The sequence below is a fragment of the Octodon degus genome, unplaced genomic scaffold, assembly GCF_000260255.1.
Source record: "Octodon degus isolate 3935 unplaced genomic scaffold, OctDeg1.0 scaffold00014, whole genome shotgun sequence".
Classification (NCBI taxonomy): Eukaryota; Metazoa; Chordata; class Mammalia; order Rodentia; family Octodontidae; genus Octodon; species Octodon degus.
The window spans coordinates 23,687,356-23,692,989 of record NW_004524590.1 but is presented as its reverse complement, the minus strand read 5'-3'; the positions used below and the strand labels follow the sequence as shown (position 1 = coordinate 23,692,989).

Here is a 5,634-nt window from a genome sequence, read left to right as displayed (position 1 = left end):
TTAATATTGTTTTACTTAAGAGGTCAAATTCTCAATTACATCATTAATAATTTTGATGAAATTTACTACCTTCAAGACCTGGTATCTTTGGAAATAATATAAGAACATTAGATGTTTTGTGGTCCTTATTCTAACTGAGCCACTAGTTAAAAGAATATTTTCTAATCTTCTTAGGTAGTTGTACTACCACTTACTAGATCATTTGTATACAGGCTCTTACTTCCTAAGTTATAATAAATGGTAGAAAACATCTTCTCTACAAGTTTAATTATGCGTCATTCAATCTGATAGTCCACTACCTCATTTGCTTGGCCAGAAAAAAAAAATGATGCATCTTATTTATCTCTATATCTCCTAAAATTGTAGCTTACTTTCAGTAAGGGTGTAATAAATGCTAGTTTAACTCAACTGAGCATAACTGAGATAAGCAGATACTGACATCCAGAGGACCAGCAAATACTGAGAAAATATTGAAATACCCATGCCTTTCCCAATGTCAATATGTCCGGTCAAGATCCAACTACTGTTTTGATAACAGCATTAGTTCTGTCGCAGACAGACCTGGGTTGGCATTCTAGTTTTGCCCTAATTGTGTACCTCTGGATAAGCTACTTCATCCCTGCAAAAACTGGTTTCCACATCTGTGTATGTGAACATTTTCAATAATATACTATAGGAGTTATGTGATGATTAAATGAGGTAAGAGAAATGTAACAGACTTATGCTAAGTGCTTAATGATGCTGGCGATGCAACTATGATGATGACAAGTGTCTACCACCTTAATGAGTCCCTTTATATTTTAGATGGCTTCATTGGCAAGTCTGTGACACAGGCTGTTACAACACAGTGAAGGAGAAGGGCTGAGAGTAGCAATTCACGAGTGCACCTAAAGGCATTTATGCCAAGCTTTGCAGGGCACCATCTGACTTGTCAGCATGCTCACACTGGCAGCTGGATGTGCCCATCCAGGGTTCTAATTTTGCTTGAGGTAAAATTCCATTAGCATAGATTTCCTCAGGGGTAATGCTGAGAAAAAATGCTGACTTGCAGGAGGGACATGCCAAAAGAAAAAATTTGCAACAGTGGCTCTCATTTAAGTAATCAAAAATGACTGGAAGTGCCATGAGAGAGATAGAAGAATTTTCACAAAAGAGATAAATCCCCATTGCACACGCCTTTGGAAAGACACAGAAAGGAACTTTCCCTGAGGCAGCTGAGGGAGGTTACACAGGCAGTGCTATGTGAGCATCTACAAAAATATGAGCATTGGCCTTGGCAATCGGAGCAGATGATGCGTGATTGTGCTTACAGACCTTGCTTGATGTGACTTCCTCCTTCTAGTTTATGGGAATCAGCCAAGCTCAGGAAACCACATTTCCTTTCCATGTGAAAATTCACAAACTGTGAAATCTTAATCATCAATCCATTCTGTACATCCAGGCAAACCTAAGCTAACTGACAAAATTTTAGCTGGGCATAGAAAAACCTACCCTTAGACATCTGGGCATGATGGGACACTTCTTTCCAACTCCAAAATAATTGTGCAGTGTTTACTGCCAGGCAGTGAGAGAAATTTTTATAATTTCATCTATATGAATTTCAGCAATGTGGAAAAGGAAATCTGTTTCATTTGCCTCGTTCATTGCCTCACACACAATCTCAAACCTGTCAAAAATAATTTTGGACCACTCTCCCTGGCTGATATACAGGAACAGAAAGAGTCTGCAATGAATTTGTTTCAACCTACAAAAAAAAACAGAATTGCAGAAAATAATATTCTTTGTTTAACTTAAGAAATAGTCTTCAGTGCTCTTCATTATTCAGGTATTATATTGGACAGAATACCCTGACAATGCTTGTCGCAAAATTTTATATACTTCTCTGCGTGGAGGAATAAGTATGTAAACAGAGAAAAATATTAAAACTTTCAGTGTTAATCTATATTTTAAAACCCAAGCATATCTTGACAAACTTTCAAATATAGAATGCATGACATTCATAAAATATATATGAGTGTGATTACATTACTGTTTCTAATTTATTTTTCCCCTCAACAAATTCTACCTTTGAATTCTTATTTATTATGCCTTTTATTCAATTGAGTGCACAGACATAAAACACAATAAAGCTTTGCTAATTTCATAAAATATTGAAACACTTACACTGCAGATAGAATTTCACCATCTTTATGTACTTCTAACTGTATTTCATAGTTTAATCTAAAAACCTATTTAAGAAACACATAATTTCCTGGACCCTTATTTGGATAAATTCCCTTCAGTATTTTGGAAAAGAAATATATGAAATGTGGAAATACTACTTTCACTTGCTCAAAACAAGTTAAAAAAAGAATTGATTCCTGAGGGTTAAGATGTCAACTCCAAGGAATAGAGAGATTAGTAATCATGACAGCTGATATGATACAGCTAAATTATTTTTAAATGAAATAATTGATGCCAAGTAAAAGCACTGTGTATCCATTGAAATATGGCATATTGAAGAAATAAAGTACAATTGAAAACTTCCACCAAAAAAAAAAGATATTAAAGAAGCAACAAATATGTTAATATCTTGCCTTCTTACAACCTTTAGAAAATAGTCAAGTTGTATCTCCAGGAAATAAACACTGCTTCTTTATAATCAACTATATTAGATCACGATTTAAGATCCCTTTATAAAGTCCCAACTTCCAAAATAAAAGGTTCACTTGTGCTTTTTAAGATACTGGAGTTCTCCAATTCAACTGTATTAATTCATTTATGTTTTTGTAAAGTATTTCATATGTCTACTAATCTTTACTAATTTTTTAGATTATGCCTAAGTCACTCAAAACACAACCTGGTCTATGAAAGACTATTATAATGTAGGGACAAGAAAGAAAGAGTGGTGAGCAATCCTTGAGGTAACTCTAGATAGTGGGACCAGCAGACTCTGGAGCCTCATGATGGTTAATGCTAAAAGCTGGACCCTGAAGAAGCACTTTCAGGGCAAGCCTACTCAGAGTGACTTTGAGTTGAAGACTGCTGAGCTCCCACCCTGAAAAAATGGAGAGGTCCTGCTTCAAGCCTTATTTCTCTCTGTGGATCCTTACATGAGAATGACATCCAAAAAGTTGAAGGAGGGTGATATGATGGTGGGGAACAAGTGGCCAGAGTTGTGGAAAGTAGACTCAGCCTTCCCCACAGGAACTATCATAGTGGTTCTTTCAGGCTGGACAACACACTCCCTCTCTGATGGGAAAGGATGGAAAGGCTGCCTCCAGGGTGGACAGATATATTACCACTGTCTTTGGCCCTGGGGACAGTTGGCATGTTAGGCATAACTATTTACTTTGGCCTACTGGACATCTGTGGTGCGAAGAGTGGAGAAACACTGCTGGTTAATGCTGAGCAGGAGCAGTCAGCTCTGTTGTGAGGCAATAGCTAAGCTCAAGGGCTGCAAAGTTGTTGGAACTGCAGGGACTGATGCAAAGTTTGCCTTTCTTAAACAAGTGAGATTTGATGTTGCCTTTAATTACAAGGAAGTAGATTCTTTGGAAGAAGCATTGAGAAAAGCCTCCCCTGATAGTTATGATTGCTATTTTGATAACGTAGGTGGAGAGTTCTCAAATGCTGCTATATCCCAGATGAAGGATTTTTGGAAGAACTGCGAACTGTAGGGCCATCTCTGTGTATAACTGCACTGGACCATTGCCCACAGGTCTACCCTCAGAGAGTATCAGCTATAAGCAACTTCACATAAAAGCATTCCTGTTCAGCAAGTGGCAAGGAGAGGTCCACGAGAAGGCTCTGAAAGGGTTAATGAAATGGACTACAGATGGCAAAATCTAGTGTCATGAACACACTATCAAAGGATTTGAAAACATGCCAGATGCATTTATGGGAATGCTGAAAGGTGATAATTTGGGGAAAGCAATTGTGAAAGCATGAAAAATTGATAGGCGAATCATCATCCCGGAGTGTGGATGACTACTTAATCTTTCACTATTTAGTAAAAATGTATACTATACAAATAATCTAAGACATGGTAGCTAGAATGATCTATTGAATTAAATACATTTAAGTTGTCCATAATTAGTGACAAATAATGTAAGTTTCATAGAGATTCACAGCCATTCACTTTTCTACCTACTACATCTTTTTGATTTATGGTAACAAATAACGGCATTGGAATCTGTGCTAGTTTTCTAGTACTCTAACAAAATATCTGAGGTAACCTATAAGGAGGAAAGATCTCTTTTGGCTGTTGTGCAGGTATCAGTCGATGGTCTATTGGCCCCACTGCTATGGGCCTGTGGTAAGGTAGTAGATCAATGGCAGAAACAAGTGGTGGAAGAAGCTGCCTATCTCATGGCAGGTAAAAAACAAAGAACACAGACTGGAAGACTTTTGCTTTCCAGTATCCCTTGTAAGAGTAGACCCCTAATGATCTAACTTCTTCCCACTAGATCCAACCTTCTAAAGACTGCACCACTCCAGAAACTAGTGACCATACCTTTTAAAACAGAAATCTTTGTGGTAGACACTCATTCAAACTATAGCAGAGTTCAAAAGCTTAGTACCTCTGTGACCTTGGATTTCTGATTTTTCATCTGCAAAGTTTAGCTACCGTCTTGTAGAAATTGGTGGATCTGTTATTCTGTTTTGCCTCGATTTTTGTCTTTTTGGGATAGTGTCTCACCATGTAGTTTAGATGAGCCCTAACCCAATATACAGCACAAACTGGCCTCAAACTCATGGCAATCCTCTTGCCTTAGCCTCCCAAGTGCTGGGATCACAGGCATGCATCACCACTCCCAGCAGAAGTTGGTGTATCTGAAGTGAATATAAGGAACACAAACGATTTAAAAAGCCAAGGATATAGCTCAGTGGCACAGTGCCTACCCAGCAAGTGGAAGGTCTTGAGTCTAATTTCTGATACCAAATAAATAAACCAATGACATGAATTTTTAGAAAGTTATCAAAATCTTAGATAGGAAGATTGAGTACCAGAAAGATGTTGGTTCTGTTCATCCATTCTGGCATCACAAAACAGGATAATTAGATAAAACACTACAATGAAATAATTGAGCGATAACCTTGGAAAGATATAATAAGCTACCAGGATGTGCTCAAGGAAGAGAAGTGAGGAATGCCAGCAGGATGAGGATAAAAGCAAAACCTTATACTGTATTAACTCGTGTACTTTTTGATTTCTGAATCTTATATACAAATTTACTAACAAATACAATTAAATAATAAAAAAGGAAAGAGTGTAGAAAACAATGGAAGCACTAAAGGCCAAAGCTGTGAGAGACACCAGTGTGCTTGCTTTGCACTTAGCTATGTCTGTCCAGGACTCCAGTGTTTGCGTGGGGTAGTATTCAGTTAGGCAAACCCCTCATTCCAATGGCTCAGAGGGTTTGCATATATCTCAGTTTCATAATTCAAATAGGATGTTTTGCAATTCACATATTTTGTAGAGGTGGATGAGAGAAGATCTGGTTAAAATACTTGTCCCTGGGCCAGGGAGATGGCTCAGTGGAATAAGCACTTCCCTAGCAAGTGTAAGGGCCTGAGTTCAATCCCCAGTTCTGAAAAAAAAAAAACAAAAACAAAAAACTTGTCTCTATGTTCTATCATAGGCATGCTTTT

At 37.6% G+C, this 5,634-nt stretch overlaps 1 protein-coding gene and 1 pseudogene across 1 annotated transcript in view; one reads left to right on the top strand and one right to left on the bottom strand.

Annotated features, from left to right (window-relative positions):
• Thsd7b (thrombospondin type 1 domain containing 7B) overlaps window positions 1–5,634 on the bottom strand; it is a 1,039,160-nt gene that overhangs the window by 539,539 nt on the left and 493,987 nt on the right. The gene's annotated exons all lie outside the window — the stretch shown is intronic.
• Window positions 2,946–3,930, top strand: LOC101564904 (annotated as a pseudogene).